The sequence below is a fragment of the Taudactylus pleione genome, unplaced genomic scaffold (genome assembly GCF_031769625.1).
Source record: "Taudactylus pleione unplaced genomic scaffold, aTauple2 ptg000296l, whole genome shotgun sequence".
Taxonomy (NCBI): domain Eukaryota; kingdom Metazoa; phylum Chordata; class Amphibia; order Anura; family Myobatrachidae; genus Taudactylus; species Taudactylus pleione.
In genome coordinates this window covers 4,394,458-4,415,000 of record NW_028284698.1, presented here as the reverse complement: position 1 = coordinate 4,415,000, position 20,543 = coordinate 4,394,458, and positions in this window count along the sequence as shown.

Genomic DNA, 20,543 nt, shown 5'->3' with positions numbered 1-20,543 from the left:
AGGTCAGGGCTGCTGTAATTCTGCATGAGGGGCCGAGGGAACTCGATGTTACCGATATATACGCAAGACTGCAAGGTATTACGGATGTGAGATAGTTGTAGTGGGAGGCAGTGGGCGTCTTTATGCTGGCAGTGCAACGACATTCATTAGCATATTTTCGCAGCAGACCTGCATGAGATTACAGAGTTGCAATCGCAATAGCAATCCTTAATTAATTAGGCCCTCTGTCTGGAGGGGGAGTCAATGAATGTTTTTATCATTGCTCAACTCAATCCTGGGGAAAAATTAGGCAGATTGGCTTCCCTAGTCACTCACAATATTATTAAATAAGAATGAATAAATAAGATCAGATCATAATGTTAATGCCTCAAGTGTATATTGATATGATTGTACAGATGCAACAGGTTGTTTTGGAAACAATAATTGATGGCCAACTTATCAATATATTTTATTGATTTCATTTTTTTTTTAAATTCATAGAGTAAACAGAGGGCATGATTCAGACCCGCTCGCAAGCGGGTCGATTGTGGGCCAGTGTCCACGTGTGGCGCCCCGGAGCGAGCGCAAAAAGCACTCGCTCTGGTACTCGCATCTAAAAGGGGCGGCTGTTGATGTTGATCGACAGCCCGCCCCATTTTGGAGGCGGGCAGGGGGTGGCTGGCCAAACGGAGGCATTCCCGAAGGGATGTCTGCCATTTGGGGGCGGCCCCACTGGCATCACGAGTGATGTCAGTGGGTGAGCTCCCAGCTCTATTAGAGCCTAAAGCTCACTGGGGCTTGCAGCAACGAGACCCTACCCACAGCTATGCGAGCGGCCAGGAGGCCGGATTTAAAAAAAAAAAAAGCTGCCGTCCTGATTCTGAGCGAGCGGCTCTGAATCAGGCCCCGAGTCATTTATACATTACTCCATCTCCTTTCTGCAATGTAAGTTATCCTCAGTATTTTACATATAGTTCATTAATCATCTTACATTACATTTTTGGTATTAATTGGAAGCAGAATTTAATAATTATCTAAGAGAAATTACTACAATGCGTTCTGCCGTATTTACAACAGATTTTAACTTGTACAGCTGTTTTTTTTGCTGCTCATGGAAGTGTGATATAAATTTATTTTAACACCAATACAGTTTGACTGAAGTGCCAAAAGGGGTCCACTGGCTGATTCATTGAAACCATAACAAATAGATCAACCAATCACAAATGAGAATGAGCAGTGACGTGCGGTGAGGTAATTGGCTGGGGAGGCCCTGTCTAGTATCAGAGCCAGATTTACATAAACATATATGAACCCGAGGCATTATACAAAGGTGCAGCAGTACATAGTGCTTTAAATTTGGTGTGCTTACATCAGGGATGTACGGAAAAGGTAGACAGGGGAGGCAGTGCCTCACCTGCCATACACTTTTTACTCCAGAGTTTTGACTATACAAATGATTACAATACTAAAAAGAAGATATGTATAATTTTTCTTAACATTTTTCTTATAATTTAGTCAAAACTCTGGAGTATGTCTACTGTAAGTATGACAGGAAAGGCTCTGCCTCACCTGACAGCACATCACTGAGAATGAGCAAGCCATTGTTGTGACTTCAGCATCAAGCTCTGCCATTGGCAAATCCAACACCACCCAAATTTGATTTACAATGCTAAACAGTTTCCTTCTCATTAGGTCTTCGTGTCAAATTAAATTGTTTCAGATGAAGTCACAAGTTATCTACAAACTGTGTTAATATAAATTGGACTTTGATTTTTACAGCACATCTAAACATCGTATGCATTTCTATACGGAGGAAATCATTTTGTGTAAACAGCATGAATCATTCCTGATACTCAATTTACACCGCCAAATTATGGTCTAAATTTAAATTAAAAGCTCAGCATGAATTGGATAGCTTATGTGTATGTGTGACGGCTTTTATATTAAATGGTTTACACAAATGCTGTTGTTTATCTTTGAAACAGGTTGTCATGAATATTAATGAGACCCAGGTGTTAATGTCACGCTGTTTTACTTCCAACTAAAAATCTTTAAACTGAGTTAAGTATTTGAACAAGTATTTTTAATAACTCTCGTGGTAATTACTGGTTTGGAGGGCAATGTGAGTAAGGAGATAGTGTGTTTAGAAGGGGAGGGAGACAAGAAAAACTAGAGGGCAGGTTTTTTTTTTCTTTTGTTCCTTTCATTTTCTATTAATTCCTTGATCAACCCATTAACCCCATTTGTAATAGATTTTTGTACAGAAGGTTAATATTTATCATGTTTCTGTCAGATTTCCTGGTGGAAAACAAAGCAATTGAGTGCTGTTCGTTTAGAGACTAATTTTACTTGAATAGTTACAGTGCATTGTCATTAACACAGTACACAGAAATAGTGTACTGTGCAGTAGGAGGAAATAGGCTACACAGGACTGAGAAAAGACTGAAGTTAAAGGAATAAAAATAAAATAAGATACTAAGGGGGAGATTTATCAAAGCTTGGAGAGATATGAACTGGAGAGAGATAAAGGGATCTATTTACTAAGCAGTGTTAGGAGACAGAGTGAAAAGTGATAAGGTGCCAGCCAATCAGCTCATAACTACCATCTTGCAGGCTGTATTTGAAAAATGACAGTTGGGAGCTGATTGGCTGGCACCTTGTCACTTTTCACTCTGTCTTCTAACACTGCTTAGTAAATAGACCCCAAAGTACCAACCAATCAGCTTATAAATGTCATTTTGAAACACAGAGGTAGATGTATTATCAGATGGCTCTCCATCGGTATTTGTCTGGATCTTCTTCGTCCATTTATTGTGGTGAAACAGGTCTAGACTTCGGCAGGGTGTATTATTCATTGTTTTGCCGAAGAGGGACAATGTTAACTTACCTGTCCGGCGAATTCTGCTCTCCCTCTGTCGGTTGTCCCGTTCAGAGTTTAATGTTACATTGCGCAGATGCCAGGTCATAGCACCCCGTCATTATGCACACATGAACACATTAATAGATGGGAGAGAATCGGTAACTGCAGTGCATAACATGCACAGTTACCAGTTGTCCCCCTAATGCAAGTTCATAAGTCTACCCCACAGCTCTTAAGTTGGGTACATACTACAAGATATCTTTAACGATTTGGCCGATGCTGACACATCGGACTAGAAATCGTAAAAAATGCGTAGTGTGTATGTACTACATTGTGTAGTGAGTGCTCCTGTGGGGTCGTAGGCCTCATCGTCTGATCTTATGTGCAGCATCAAAAAGAAAATACTAATCCGCAGAGCAATTTCTTTTTAAGCGTAGGAGTTCACCTTTTGGTATTCCCTTCAAAACTGGAGAGAAATGTGCACTTGATCTGTGTAATACAGTATTTGTGGCTGTATGTTTCCTATGTAATTCGGTAGAAATCCTTCCATCCGCCATCTTACATATTCTTAAGTCAAGAAAAGTGACCTCTATTTCATTTACCTCATATGTCAATTTGAGATTTAAATCATTCCTATTCAATAGACCAATAAACTCAATGAGTTTATCTCTCGGACCATCCCATAATAACAGGAGATCATCAATGTATCTCATCCATAATAGTACATGCTTGGTGTAATTTTCATTACCCTTATTAAATACAATAGTCTCCTCCCACCAACCTAGATAGATATTTGCATATGTGGGGGCACACGCTGCCCCCATATCTGTGCCCCTGATTTGCAGGTAGAATCTATCATTAAAAACAAAGAAATTACTTGTCAGCACAAAAGTAAGTAATTTCACCAGGAAATGTCCAAAATCTGTCATGCCATTTTTATTCAAAAAGTAACGTGTTGCTTCAATACCTTCCTTATGTTGTATGCTCGTGTAAAGTGATTCCACGTCACAAGTGGTGAGTCATACACCGTCATCCACATGTATTTCATCCAATTTTCATAGAACGTCCATTGTGTCCTGTATATAAGATGGTAAACTAACTACAAATTTCCTCAAGTGAGTATCCAGAAATTTGCTTGCTTGTTCTGATAAACTTTTAATTCCTGACACAATCAGACTTCCTGGAGGTACAGTATTGTTCTTATGGATCTTGGGTAGCATATAAAATGTAGGAATCACAGGGTGTTCTACTTCTAGAAATTGACATTCTGTTCTGGTGATCACTCTTTCTTGGTATGCAGTCTTTATGATATTTTCATATTGTCTCTGATAGTACTCAATTGGATTAAACATCAGGCTCTTATAGCAGGAAATATCTTTCAGCTGTCTCATAGGTTCTGCTATGTATAATTCTTTTGCCCATAGTACTATATTGCCCCCTTTATCAGAGGGCTTAATTACTATGTCATCCCAGGAGCAAATTTCTTCAAGGGCTACTATATCTTCTCTACTTAGATTGGTGGAATGTTTTCTGTATCTTTGTTTTTTATTCCATAATTCATCAAGATCTCTGGATACTAGGTCCATAAATGTGCCTACAACAGGGCACACATTGATTTGTGGAAAGAAGGTTCCTTTTCTTCTGCATGTTGGTCTAGAGAGAAATGATTGTGTTGCTCTCTTCAGCTAAATTTTGTAAAATATCTATTGCCTCCTTCTCTTCCACAGAAAGGATATTGCTAGGGGACGAGATACTCCCATTACTTGAATTACAATCTAAACTCATCTCATTAGATTGTGTATCTATATCACCCCTCATCGTAGTAGTAGAATAAAATTTAGCTAGAAGTATCTTCCTCCCAAATAGATGAAGATCCTTTTCACATTTGAATCTATCAAAATTAATATGAGGTGAAAAGGTTAATCTTTTACTTAAAACATCTATCTGGGTTTTGTTCAAAGCTCTCTCAGTCAAATGTATTATTCTTAATCTGTCATCATTATAGTCGGAAGACATTACCTCCTTCTCGGTGGCTTCCTCTGATATCTGGGAGTATCTTGGATATCCTACTTGCCCCGATTTCAGGTGTTTCTTCCCCCCTTCTAATCTTCCTCTTGGGGGTCCTTGATCTACAATAGATCCCTGCGGAAAATCAAAAAAATCTTTGGAGGTATGAGGGCAGATTGTCTTTTAATTGGAATGACCAGATTCTTCCTTCCCTGATGAATCTTGATCAGTGGAGGTATAGCCTTGTGACGGTCTCCTTCTTTCTTCTCCATTCCTATTATTCTTTCTACCATTCCATCTAAAGACCTGATTGAGAGCATAATCTCTCTTGTCACGTGCAAATTTAGATCTTTTACGTTCAGTAATTTGTAGTTCATACTCTGTTAATTCTCTCTTATATTTTTCAAAGGTCTGTTGAAATTTTAGTTCTTGTTCATGTACTTTGAGTTTATTAGTTAATTGTTCTATCTCCTTTGTACTAGCATGAGTTCCTGCGCACATTTCTTCAACACTTCTTCCCATTCCATCTATAAATTGTCTGTGGCAAGTTCAAACGAGGGAAAAACTCTAGGTCTGAGTCCTCTAGGGCTGATCTTTTGTTTAATATAGTTTTCAAACATGGTCATTTCCCACCAAATACGGGTTTGTTTAAAAAGACCTCGTTTAAGTTGTAGAAGTTCTTCATTCCATCCCTGTGTTGGATCACTGCCCTCACTTGAACCTTCCGGAAAAACTGACCCTAAATCGTTGTTCCATCTTTCCCTTCTCCCCATAAGCTCTGCTGATAGGCTAAAGTTTGCCATTATACTCCTCTGTAGTAGAATCACCACTTATTTAATACAAATATTGTCGTGCAGGATAAACAGAATCTGAGACAAGATCTCAGTAGCAATAGACTCAAAAAGAAAATACTAATCCGCACAGACTGATCTCAATAATGAACAAATAATCCCCTGTATTATCAAATCAAAACAAGTTGATCTCTTACTATGGGGAGGTGCACCCAGGAATAGATAAATTGCAATTTAAGAAAAAAGAAGAAAAAAAGGTTTTCCCATAACGGGGCACTCACTGTTCATAAGTCATACTCAATTATGATGTTACTATAGTGTTCATATTAAGAAGGTGATTTTAAAATTAAAAATTAACTTTTATTAAATATATTAAAATTGAATCAGCGAAATATTACTTCAAATATTAAATAATCCTTAATCCATATATGGAAATAAATTAAAATAATTATGCCTGAAACCACTCTCTCAAAATAATCAATATTATCTTAGGCAATAATAATATATGCTGTACTGACAGATGTCTGTAGAACAACGGGCTAATCAATTCAACATAGGTATTTACTTTTACCTTTAATAGTATAACCACTATTGTAACACCACGGGTTCTATTTAGAACTGAATTAATGTATCCAAATCCGATACAATTGTATCTAGTGTATCGAGTAAGGTAGCAGTTTACCAAAAAATCTCTTACAGTGTCCACTTGTCACATTAACTTAAAGGTGCCCTCATATCTAGAGCAAATGAATCTTATAGATCTCTACACATGACAATATTTGTCTCTCATTAACACTGGGAACAGTATATTTTAATGGTACATATAATTATCACGTGATCTAACGATCTTATGCTGCTATAGTATTCATGTGGAAATACATTCTATGCCCTGCACCATATAGTTAATGACTCCTTCACGGCTTGCACCGGTATATTAGTGGTATCAGCTTCAACAGGGGATCACTGAGAGTAATAAGTGCCCATTATACACAAACCAAACATCCGGCAGACATCCATCACATTCGTTGGATGTGTATTAATGGTGGTATGATAATTTGGATACTTAGTGCACATTAACTATAACGCACCGCGTATCTCTTACCAACCTTCTCAAAATTGTTGTTGATCTAATCTTGGGCCATAATAGTATCCATCGTAAATGGTAAATACCTGCCAATCAGGGTACTAATGATACAATTATATTCAGTGCCTACATTAAAGTGTCAGTGTATTAAAAATTATTATCTTGCAGTATCCTCTTATCCCAACAGTATGAGGTGTAATCTTGTCCACACTAAGTGATTGATCTCTATATGAGACACTATTTGTCTCTCATTAATATATATAAGTATAAAAACACAAACACTCAAACTGTATCGTATTGCTGCAATATTCAAGTGATTGTGCAGTGCATATTATGCTAAGCACCATTCATCTAGTGCACTGCACCGCATAATTATTCACTCCTACACGGTTACCATCGGTACTTTAGCAATATTAAATACACAGTGCATATTATGCTAAGCACCATTCATCTAGTGCACTGCACCGCATAATTATTCACTCCTACACGGTTACCATCAGTACTTTAGTAATATTGACAAGATTACACCTCATACTGTTGGGATAAGAGGATACTGCAAGATAATAATTTTTAATACACTAACACTTTAATGTAGGCACTGAATATAATTGTATCATTAGTACCCTGATTGGCAGATATTTACCATTTACGATGGATACTATTATGGCCCAAGATTAGATCAACAACAATTTTGAGAAGGTTGGTAAGAGATACGCGGTGCGTTATAGTTAATGTGCACTAAGTATCCAAATTATCATACCACCATTAATACACATCCAACGAATGTGATGGATGTCTGCCGGATGTTTGGTTTGTGTATAATGGGCACTTATTACTCTCAGTGATCCCCTGTTGAAGCTGATACCACTAATATACCGGTGCAAACCGTGAAGGAGTCATTAACTATATGGTGCAGGGCATAGAATGTATTTCCACATGATTACTATAGCAGCATAAGATCGCTAGATCACGTGATAATTATATGTACCATTAAAATATACTGTTCCCGGTGTTAATGAGAGACAAATATTGTCATGTGTAGAGATCTATAAGATTCATTTGCTCTAGATATGAGGGCACCTTTAAGTTAATGTGACAAGTGGACACTGTAAGAGATTTTTTGGTAAACTGCTACCTTACTCGATACACTAGATACAATTGTATCGGATTTGGATACATTAATTCAGTTCTAAATAGAACCCGTGGTGTTACAATAGTGGTTATACTATTAAAGGTAAAAGTAAATACCTATGTTGAATTGATTAGCCCGTTGTTCTACAGACATCTGTCAGTACGGCATATATTATTATTGCCTAAGATAAGATTGATTATTTTGAGAGAGTGGTTTCAGGCATAATTATTTTAATTTATTTCCATATATGGGATTAAGGATTATTTAATATTTGAAGTAATAGTTTGCTGATTCAATTTTAATATATTTAATAAAAGTTAATTTTTAATTTTAAAATCACCTTCTTAATATGAACACTATAGTAACATCATAATTGAGTATGACTTATGAACAGTGGGCCTGATTCAGAGCAGCTCGTAAGCGGCCGCTCTGAGCGATGTTCGCACAACTGCGCATGCGTATGGGTTGTAATATGCATGCGCCAACCAGTCATTGCGGTCGGAAATTGTGTGCTTGCAAAATAGCGAATGCCTGCTATTTTGAGTGACAGGATGAGGCGTTTGTGGGTGGTAACAGGGGAAGGTGCTTGAAAACGGGGAGTGGAGATCCGAACGCAGGCGTGCCAAATGGTCAAAACGGGCGTTTTAAGGGTGTGCATAATTAACAAAGCAGCGTCATCGACTACGTCACTTGGTTGTCTTTTAGCCTGAACTGCTCGCATGCTTGCGGTAGGAAAATCCTACTGCGAGCAGTTCATACGCCTTTCGATGTACTCGATTAATCTAATAAATAGCGGAGATGACGTAGGATGCGAGCGGCAAGGGGGCGTTTTTTAAGAAATAGCGAGCACATGTTTCGTTAGCTCGTTCAGACATAGAGGCGTCAACAGACCGCAAAGAGCGAGCGCTCTATTTAAATATCCGGCCCCTTTTTCTGAACGAGCGAGCGCAAATAGCGTCCGGCTCTGAATCCGGCCCAGTGAGTGCCCCGTTATGGGAATACTTTTTTTTCTTCTTTTTTCTTATGTGCAGCATGTAAGATCAGGCAATGCGGCTGACGATCCCATGCGGTGTTATGTGGGGAGGCGGCATTTCGGGTGGTTGGCCACCTGATCGCCCAGTGTGTACGGACCGCCCGATATGTCGGCTCGTTGGCAGCTGGGTCGTGTGTCGCTTTGCTGAATACAGACATCGTTTAGCAGTGATGTGCAGTCAGGTGAGGCAGGTTAGCAGAGCCTTTCCTGTCATACTTAGGTATACTCCAGAGTTTTAAATATAAAAATGATAAGAAAAATTTTAAGAATTTTTTATAAATATCTTCTTTGTATAATTCTAATAATTTTTATAGTCAAAACTCTGGAGTTAAAAGTGTATGGTAGGTGAGGCACTGCCTCCTCTGCCTACCTTTTCCGCACATCCCTGATCAAAACACTCCAAATTTCCAGCACTATATACTGCTGCACCTTTGTATAATGCCCACATGAATCCTAAGGGTTCATGTATGTATCAGTAAATCTGGCTCTGATACTAGCTAGTGCCTCCCCAGCCAATTACATCACCACACGTCACTGGTGTGTACCCAACTTTAGAAGCTCATTGGTTGGTACTTTATCACTTGCCACTTTATCTCTCTCGAAGCTTTAATAAATCTCCCCCTAAAAATAAAGATATTTAAAATCAGAGTAATTTTTAACCCACTAACTGCCAGGGTGCATACCAAAGTTGTACATCAGGGGGCTGCACTATTTTAAAATGTGTACAAAAGTTTTTTTACTCTCACAATTATTATTTTTTGGTCCATTTTGGTGCCATCCTTGAGTGATTATATAGTTTTCATTGATCACCATTTTACAGGTAAATACTTATAAAGGGCTTTTTCTTTAAATTTGCTTACACATTGATGAGTGGAGTAATATAGAAATCTCATATTTTATTACCGTAGAGCAATTATACTAAGGTGCAATAATCATGTTGAAGGCAAGAATGATGTCACTGAAGCATCTACATCATAATCGGTTTATTATACCAAGTTGGAAAAGAAGACAGTTATACTGTATATGCACAAGATGCAAAGTTTCTGCTGTAGAGTAAACCTTATTTCCACACATAAGCTGGGCATACACATCCAGATAAAATGCCTGTCAGACCGTCAGATATATTACCTGGCAGCCTGCCAGCCGCAGATGTCCGAAGCATACACTGTGAGATTTCTCACAGTGCATTTGCCCCGACATCTGCGCTCCGCCCCCGGGGGAGGAGACATTTCCCTGTTCCTTCCATGGGAAGGAACACAGGAAATGTCTGTCTGTCGGCTGCGATTGGGCATACTGTACACTGTCCGATGCGGCCGACATTTTAACTAAAAAATATCGCATCGGACTGGCATGCTGGGCAATCTGGCATCCCCGACCGAGACCGGGATATTTAACCCTCGGTTGCCCGCACACACGCTACAATTATCTGGGTGATCCGCGGATATCGGGCGGATCGCCCCAACAATTGTTGTGTCTATGGCCAGCATTAGTGGAATAATAAAGGTCAACATATAGTGCAAGGATCAGACATTTTCTGTGATGTCTGTGCTTTGTTTGTGCAGCTGTGAAAGCTTGTTATATGTTATACTGGTTATACACTGTGAGATAAAAATATCTGTCAGACCAACAGACCAATTTTCTGACATGTTAAAAGCATCAGATACAGCAGTGGCTCCCAGGGCTGCCATCAGATTTTGTGGGGCACAGGGCTGACAAAATAGGCAGCACCCCCCCCACACCATGTTTCTGCAAGTCCAGCCCCTTCTGTCTCTCCAGCTCCAGCCAGCACCCCTTCTATCTCTGTAGCCAGCACCCTTTTGTGTCTCTCCATCCTGCACCCACATCCATCCCCCTGCACCCAGCAGACACTTACCATCTCCTGTGTCTTCTGGCTGCTCCTCTTCAAGCTCCAGCCAGCACAATTTGTGTCCTCAGCCCCCACCCCTTCTATCTCCTCATTTAGCACCCCTTCTGTCTTCTGACTCTCCAACCAGCACTGTCTCTTCAGCCAGCACTCCTTCTGTCTCTCCTGCCAGCACCCCTTTCTGTCTCTCCTGCCAGCAGCCCTTTCTGTCTCTCAAACTAACCCCCACATTCAGCTCCCTCCACCAACAGACACTTACCTTCTCCTCTGTCAGTGATGATGTCACGTGTGCCTTGTCTCAGTAAATAAATAAATAAAGTTATTGTATCAGAGAGCAACCGGCAAGAGCCTTCCTTGATTGGACTCAACAGTAATGTATAGATAGATCCATCTGTAACGTCTGCCTGCATCACTGCAGTGATCAGCAGGGCACAGACAGTGGTTATAGATGAATCTCTCTGTGCCCCCCTAATAGCTACTTCCATGGCCTCTTGAGTTCTGCCACTATGCAGCTCTCCAGAAATCAGCGGTAGGAGCTAGTCCTCCCATGATGGTGGCCCTGGGGGCTCCTACCCTCACAGATGAGGAGGGGTGCTACTTCACATGCTAGTCTGCATGGAGAGGACGATAGTAAATACAGTCCCGGGCCAGCCAGATCCCCGTGCCTGGGAATGCACACAAGCTGTGGTGGGACTGCGCATACAAAACACCGTCCTCTAGGGACTGCATCGGCTGCAGCCCCTAGAAGCCGGGCCAATCAGTCCCTAGAAGCGGGGTAGGGCTGCTCGAAAGACGGAGGAGTGGCTTCCCACTTGAAGTATGCTCTCTGCTAACCTACCCTCCAACGTCATGTTGTACCCTTCCACCCGGTACAAAATGCTCTGCTCCTGAACTTCCCACCTAATTAATGATTGCAGCCACCTGTGTTGATCTAGTTCATTGATGAGACAGGTGTTTCACCACAGGTGGCTGTAATCATCAATTATGAAGGAAGCCCAGGAGCAGGGAATTTTGGACCAGGTGAAAGGGGTCATGTTGTAGGGTCTGTGCTAACTGCAGCCTGAACTGGCAGTCCCAGTGAGAGAAAACACCTCCCGCTGGGAATGCCTGTCCTGTGTGTGTCTGGCAGGTAGCGCTTCCAGTCACTGCCAGTCACAGTGTAGCCAGTGCAGTCACAGACTGCAACTGGCTCACTGAGGTGGCAGATTTTACTGAGTAATATCCACCACTAGTCAGACTATGAGCCGTATTCAATTAGATTCGCACCCGCGACACTTTTTCACCTGGACTTTTCGCCTACTTCGCCTGTTTTGCAGGAGGAAAAGTATCGTGCGCGTGCCCCCGTATCCCCATATTCCATTTGAAAGTATGCGAAAACGGGACCCGGCGAACCTGAAACAAGCGGAAAGTCATGTCAGATTTGGAGAAATCAGCCTGACACCCCCCAAAAGATGCTCTGACATGGGGGTTAGCTATGGTTATGCCCGATTTGGCTTGCTGAAGGTATTTGGTGTTTTTAAACGGGCTCAATAGCTGCTAAATAGCGTTTTTCTATACGTGGTGCAGAATAGTATTCAGGAGTTTTTTTTACAGAAAATAACTTATCCCAGCAAATTTGGGGTACTTGAAAATGGGGGCCAGCATATTTTAAAGTTGCTAAAGTTAAGTTTACAAAATCAACAAAAATCCACCTGCATGGAAAAAACACCTGAGGCATACTTGGGGACCCCCCTGGAGTCTAGTTCGCTAGTTTTTTACTTTGTCCCCCAACTTTTTTTTTGCCCCCAAAATGAAAGTGATTTTTTTTGGGGTGTTCTTAAGAGTTTTTTTTCTTTAATTTTGACGCAGTTTACCTTTAGTGGACTGTCTGAAGGCTGCAGGGGGGTTCCCCCAACGTTGCACCCCAAAACCCCAATTCTGCACTTTTTCCACCTGCTACTCATTTTAAAGCCTGCACACACAGGCTTGGCTTGCCGCTGTAGCCTGCATCTTAAGCATGTCATCTGAAGCATGGAGTTAGAACCAGAGCTGCGTTTTAATACCATCTCTCATCTCTTTCCAGGTAAACTAATGCCATCTTCCATATCTGATGCCTTTCACTGAAAGAATAGTCTGTTTTGAAAGTTTGTTTTCCAACTGTGATGCTGCATCTTCCCCCACCATTATTTAGCTTGTTGAAACAAACTGCTCAAACATTCCCTCCCACTGTACCAGCTGACCTAGCCTCTCCTGCAAAAGGGACTCATTTTAAAGCCTGCGCACACAGGCTTGGCCTGCCACTGTAGCCTGCATCTTAAGCATGTCATCTGAAGCATGGAGTTAGAACCAGAGGTGCGTTTTAATACCATCTCTCATCTCTTTCCAGGTAAACTAATGCCATCTTCCATATCTGATGCCTTTCACTGAAAGAATAGTCTGTTTTGAAAGTTTGTTTTCCAACTGTGATGCTGCATCTTCCCCCACCATTATTTAGCTTGTTGAAACAAACTGCTCAAACATTCCCTCCCACTGTACCAGCTGACCTAGCCTCTCCTGCAAAAGGGACTCATTTTAAAGCCTGCGCACACAGGCTTGGCCTGCCACTGTAGCCTGCATCTTAAGCATGTCATCTGAAGCATGGAGTTAGAACCAGAGGTGCGTTTTAATACCATCTCTCATCTCTTTCCAGGTAAACTAATGCCATCTTCCATATCTGATGCCTTTCACTGAAAGAATAGTCTGTTTTGAAAGTTTGTTTTCCAACTGTGATGCTGCATCTTCCCCCACCATTATTTAGCTTGTTGAAACAAACTGCTCAAACATTCCCTCCCACTGTACCAGCTGACCTAGCCTCTCCTGCAAAAGGGACTCATTTTAAAGCCTGCACACACAGGCTTGGCCTGCCACTGTAGCCTGCATCTGAAGCATGGAGTTAGAACCGGAGTTCGAACTGGATTTGGACTATTGACTACTTTCTAACCAAAATTTAAACAATTTCACGAACACACAGGAATGCTGCCACTCCACCTTCATTTACACTCCCCTGAGACTGGGTTCGGCTGCTGTCTCATGCTGCAGCCAAATCGAACTCCACAAACTGCTGGATGCGACAAACCTACACACTCGAGCGAAGGAGACACTGTGGCTTTTTGCAGATCACCCTATCATTTCTTAATTTCTGATTAATTTTAACATGGTTTTAACTTAAAATGCGGTCACCATTTATTCTTTTTTTATTTTTCTCTCCACCTGGATGTTATACTTCCACTACTTGCACACTCTGCCAGGTGTAACCTACGCAGTACGCCCCAGATGGCTGCCTCGGATGGTTCATTCTTGGGCAGGATGAACAAACGTGGATCTATTAATTCAGTGCATTTCATTTTTCAAATGTTTCAGTCACCCGTAAATCTCATGCCCGAACTGCAGCTGTTTGCTGTATTTACTAATCCCTGTTTTGTAAAATGTACTTCCACCCCACTGTATGATATACTGGTGTGCTATACATCCACTCTATGATATACTGGTGTGCTATACATCCACTGAAGTGCATCCTTCATGGGCAGGATGTACTTCATGTGGATCTATTCACAAAGGGTATATCATACTGCAACACATGTGTCAGTTTTCCAATATATTCCTTGGGTCCTTGTATGGTTTATCACCCACAGTGCAACCTTCGTAATGCGCCCACCATGGCTGCCTCACCTGGAACACTCATGGATGGGATGAAAAATACATAGACCTGACTATTATGTTGGGACCCTACTCCTAGTATCAGGATGCTGCAACCACCCATTTTGTGTCATCTCTTCTAGGTGTAACCTATTCCACCCAGGGTAATCCTACGTAGTGCGCCCAAGATGGCTGCCTCATTTGGCATCTTTGTGGGTGGAATATATAACCCATGGAAGTAATTTCCCAAAGTGTCTGCATCAACCCTGCAATATGCTTTTTGTGCTCTCTAGGTTTCGGTTGATTTTAATTATCTCGGTGTGGTTTTCTATTTTTTTTTTTTTTGCAACACCAAATCCTTGTACAATGTACCATGTTTTCTGATGTGTGTAAAGCGACTTTGAGTCTAATGGGACAAAAGCGCTATATAAATAAAATTATTATTCATAGGCGAAACTTTTTTGCCTATTACATTGAATTGACGATCCGCCTAGGCAGAAAGTCTTTCAAATTGAATACGGCGATACTTTTCCGCCTGGCGAAATGACATCATCGGCGAAACTTTTGCGCCGATTCCGACTTTTTGCTCCAAATTGAATACGGGCCTATATCTTGGCAATATACTGACAGATATTTAATCACAACAGATTTTCTATCCTGAAAGCCTTCAGGGCTCTTGCATAATATGTTTCCTTCACAGGAGTTTTACAAAAGAATTTGCATAATAGGCTGGACAACACATGACTACAGAGGAAGTACTCTGCCTATGTGTGCAATGTAAGAATCAGCATGCTGCAGACAAATATTATGTTTTCTAATAAAAAATTATACCTATCTTTAAGTATTCATAAATATTTTTATTGTGTAAAAAATAATACATAGGGCTGCCTCACATCATCACATCCCCTTAGGCCCCTAATGTTAGGTTACCTGTCACCCCCCACAAGCATTAGACCTCCCTAGTGGCAGTACCCCCATAACACAGTAGCATGACATTGACATATTATATAACCCCCAACCCCTCAGACACACAAATACATTCCCTTGTTATATTTAAACCTTCTAGACTCTCGCTCCAGGGTGGCCACAATCCCCCCACAGTACTCATAGATAGTACCCCAAGAATTGAAAGTTTGGGCAGGTTGAGGGTAGGCATAATTTAATTTTCACTAAAAAAATTATATTTTACTGTGGTTATTTGTCAGATGGATAAACATCACAATCAAAAAGTCGCTATCATTGCAGCCACTGGTATTTTTATGTTTAAAGACTGCAAGGACATTACACTGTATTATGGTCAAGTATATTCAAAAATAGTCTTTTTGTTGCTTCAAATATTTTTTTGAAACGTGTTTTTTACAGTTATGTTACAAAATAATGAAACTTCAAAAAAAGAGTGGTCCAGAAAGCCACAAAATGCTAAATGTAACAATCATTCATTTTTAACATTTCTATGGGATAGATGACAAAAATTAAACCAAAAACTGGCGGGAGGTGAGGGGAAGGATTGGTGGGAGGGATAGTGTGAGAAATTGAACAAAGTGAGTTTACAATAAGAAATAACCACTATTAATGTCTACCCGAAGGCTTTGGTATATCCTTCCTTGTAAATGCTCCTTAAACCCATATATATCCCTTTTTCTTCCCCTGACACATAACCCCGGTTTTCAACATGGTGAGGCGAGGCACCCTTTTCCTTTGTGTGCTAAATCAGGCATTACCTGTGTTTGCCAACTCGTTGATCACTATACTCGGAAACTGTTGCTGTTTTCACAATATGCTGCCACTTACCCGGTCCTTAGACCTTTTCCCATATCCTATTTCCAAGCTCAACATTACGTTGCGACTCTTGCTGGAGTATTGTTACCAGATGCCTGGGATAATCCTCTGGACAACCTTTTGCTCCACGAAAACCCTACTTATGAAGCCATATCTGTGTATTATGCCTTCTTACATATGCCTTCTTACATGACACAATAACTACTGGGTAAGCTCAATGGAGAGGCCAATTCCCATCTTTGACCACTCAGACATTGTTACGAACATTAGATAATTAAATTAAAATGATTCCTGCAGCATCATGTTGAACTCTTTCTCAATGTCTTCCACAGGATGTACCTTTTTCTTCACCATAGATATTTAATAGGACTAGCAGAAGATCACTTCTGTCCCAGGTGTGGAAATTGAGGGTGGATTTGTTTTATGGCCTTTGGACATGCTTGGCGATTTGCCAATTTTGGATTCAAATATGGAGTTATGTCACTTGCTATTTGGCTAATTATTTATATTTAATACATGAATGGGCCATATTTGGTATTCTACCTGAAGATGTATGTAAGTTACTGTACTACTAGTGATATCTGCAGCAGCTAAGAAGTGTATCGTCCCGATGTGGATACAGTCCACCATCCTGCCATTCTCACTTTTCTTTGAGAAATTATTTTATGATTTTTGGATGGATTGGCTGGAATCGCCACTAAAAAAGGAAACATTTACAGAATGCTTCTTTGACATATGGGAGAGCTATATTGACTCTCTCTCCCCACTACTTAGAGAACAAGAACAACTTTGGAGATGTTTCTGAGGTACTGTACAGAATGGTATGAAACTTGCATCTGTTCCCAAGACCACCCAATAACTACTACTGATGCAACGTCTACCTGAGACGGTGGTAATATACGCAGGTCAGAGTCTAGTTAATCTCTGTATTTACTAATATGTGAATATTGTTGATCTCTTGTTGTTATTTATTTATATATGTATTATGCTGATCCTTTTTGTGTCTTATACATTATCTCTGTTATAACTGTCAACTCTATTCTTGCCATATTATGTATTTATGCTTCAATAAAGAAACATATGTTTAAAGGAAAAATAAGAAATAAAGTACCAAAACTACAACATTACATAATGTAATAACTAAACATGAATAAACTATAAATCCTCATAATAACTACATTGTAGAGGAAAAACACTTTCTACTGGGGAAGGGGTAGCACATTATTCCTGCCTTTGGCTATATGATAGAAAAGAAATATGCTCGGTTTTACCCATATCATACATGGTACCAGCAGCATGGCAATATTAATGCTATTGGCGCTAACAATAATATGCTGCAAATTTATGTGTGCAGCAAATAAAACAAAGGGGATTTTGTCATGATTTGATCAAAGCATTTAAGCCTGCAGCCCAGCATCAAGGGACCCCATTTTTCTGCAGGTCCCTACACTAGCATATATGCCCAGCACATCATTACATTGCAGTTAAATGTACTCACCTCCTAGATACAGAGGGACACATCTATACATAATGTAATAATAACTAAACATGAATAAACAAACTATAAATCCTCATTATAACTACATTGTATAGGAGAAACACTTTCTACTGGGGAAGGGGTAGCACAATACTCCTGCCTTTGGCTATATGATGACAGTGATGATGTTTGACTATACACATCACTATCTGCACAGCTGAGGGTTGAAATTCTGTGATGTAGGATGTGTATGATAATATTGGTGTTGTAGGTGTCTTATTGGAGCTGAACAGATGATTGCCTGCTGCCCACCTCATCATGAATTCCCATAAAAAGTGCTTCCTAAATCAGTCGTTCCACAACCTCCCTGTATCTGGAATCTATTCTCCTAAGTTTAACAACCACACTCATTCCAATAGCATCATACTCATCCATTTTTGTGAACACTAAATTGCTACTGGTGGACAGGAGACAATCAGCCAATGGATCACTTTGTCCTCCATCATGGATTCTTCACTGGAAACTGCTACCACTGCGACCTTGTGATCTGGAGATACTCCGGTTAGATGTAAAATTTTAAATGGTGTCTGAAGTCTTGGTGGCTTGGCTGAGGGGGATTGTAGCAGGAACTGGATGTTAGTGGTTGAAGTGAGAATATCAATGTTGCTGTTGTGTTGTCTAGAACTGTGGAATCCTCCATTGTAATTGAAGAGTGCTGATAAAATAATAATAATAATAACAAATAATTTTTAATGACGCATTTGTATTACAGTAACATTACAATTAATCCATTTTTGTTTTTCCAGTTCCCTTCTACACCAGAAGAGTGGATGAATATTGGCCAGAAACGTGACAAACGTTGCAATTTCCCAATATACGGAGGAGCAAGAGATGTAAGATGTCATAATAATGCAGCCTGCCAACTCTGGTTCATATTTGTACAACTAATGACTTTTTCCGTGAAATTAATGACTATTGTCAATGACAATTACGATTTAATTTTTCTGAACATTGGTAAAGATGGTTGAGTGTCTGATGGTGGTGTTTCTAAAAGACTGCTTTTCAATGCAAACTTACAAATGGTACACTTTATTTGCCTTCTGTGGAGCAAACAAAGGGCTATGTTTATGAATTGGAAGGTCAGAGCTGAAAATTCAAAGCAGCACTAACAGGCCGCCGCTTTGTAAATATAGCAGATATTGGGGCCTGAATTTAATTTTGTGGCAGATGACAACTTTCACCAGTCAAAAGAATTTTCAAATACCAGCTCTCTAGAGCAAGACAAGTATTTTAAACCACTTTTGGCATCTTGAGCAACAGATTCCAGATATTTCATACTGCCATTAATCTCCAGCCCAAGACAATAGATGGAATATTGTTTCTTTGCATAATTATTTGCAAAAAAAGAACATGCCGTCATGCCAAACTGTAACAGAATTCATGGAGACTGTGGATTACACAGAAGTAGCAAGATGGACACTGCTTGAGGCAAGAAAGGTTATTGAGCAGGCCAAACTCACAAGGGACAAGTAGTGAGCATAGTTTAATGGTTTGGGTGCTGTTGCATGGCAAAAATATATCATACAGTGAAGTTTTTTAATTGATTTAGTTATGTAGCAGAAAAAGGCCACATTTTTGTTTGGAATGTATGGTAAAATACAATGAACCAGATTCAGAGGTGTATGCAAACAATGCAATGTTAATTTGGGCACAGTTGAGTGAATATTTGCTACTGCACATGCCCAAATTTTCTTGGAAACCCCGACAGTGCATGTGTGACTCTGAGTGTACACACAAAGGTGCTATTGCATACTTGATCACTGGTCTCAGAAATAGAGCAGAGAGAGTGTACACACAAAGGTGCTATTGCATACAGGATCACTGGTCTCAGAAATAGAGTGGAGAGGTACAGCTATGGTAACCATGTGTGCACCAATCTATGCAGATTTATACATGGGTTGGTGGGAGAAGGAGCATGTTTTCACAGCATGTTCTCATTTGGATTCATAGATGATCTATTGATCTTATGGAAAGGCAAAGAAAAGCTTTTTCACTAATTTATAGCTTCCTTAAAACTCCAACCCTTTGGAAATGAGCCAAAAAAACATAAATTTTCTTGACCTTTCAATCTCCGTCTCAGGGGAAGGATGTCTCATCTCTGATATTTGCAGGAAAAAGACTGCGACTAATAGTATTCTCCATGCAACTACTTCACACACCCAACCAGTTATAACAGGAGTTCAGAATCTAGGATCTAGCTGAGATACATAGGCGGGGAATGAAGCTGAGAGACACAGAGAAGATGAGTGGATGGCTGGAGATGGAGAGACATAGGGGGAAGAGGCTGGAGACACATGGATGGTGCTGGAGAGTCGAGGATTGAGGCTGGTGCAACCCAGGAGAGGATGAGGCTGGAGAGACACAGAGGGATAAGATTGAGAGACAGTTGGTGATGAGGCTGGAGAGACAGTTGAGGATGAGCCAATGACAGATCTGCATGTACCTACTGGGAGGGGATATGTGGCCCCAAAAACATGAGTGTGCTGGGCCCCAAAATTTCTGATGTCAACCCTGTCCATTGTAAATGCAGGAAATAATCCATTATCAAATGTGATATACTGTACACTCTCCCTTGATGCCTAAGTGAATTTGGATTACTGTATGCTTAACACTAAGATATCTAAATTTATACTAGCCGGTAACAGATAATATGTTCAGCTCTAAATGAGCATATAACCCTATAACAAGACTACATTGCAGTGTCATAACGTAGCCATCCTGAGAATAATACAAGTAACCAAACTATTAATATCATTAAAGTGCAGATTTATGTTTATAAATAGACACAGTAATGGTGCGTACACACGGGATGATCGACAACGA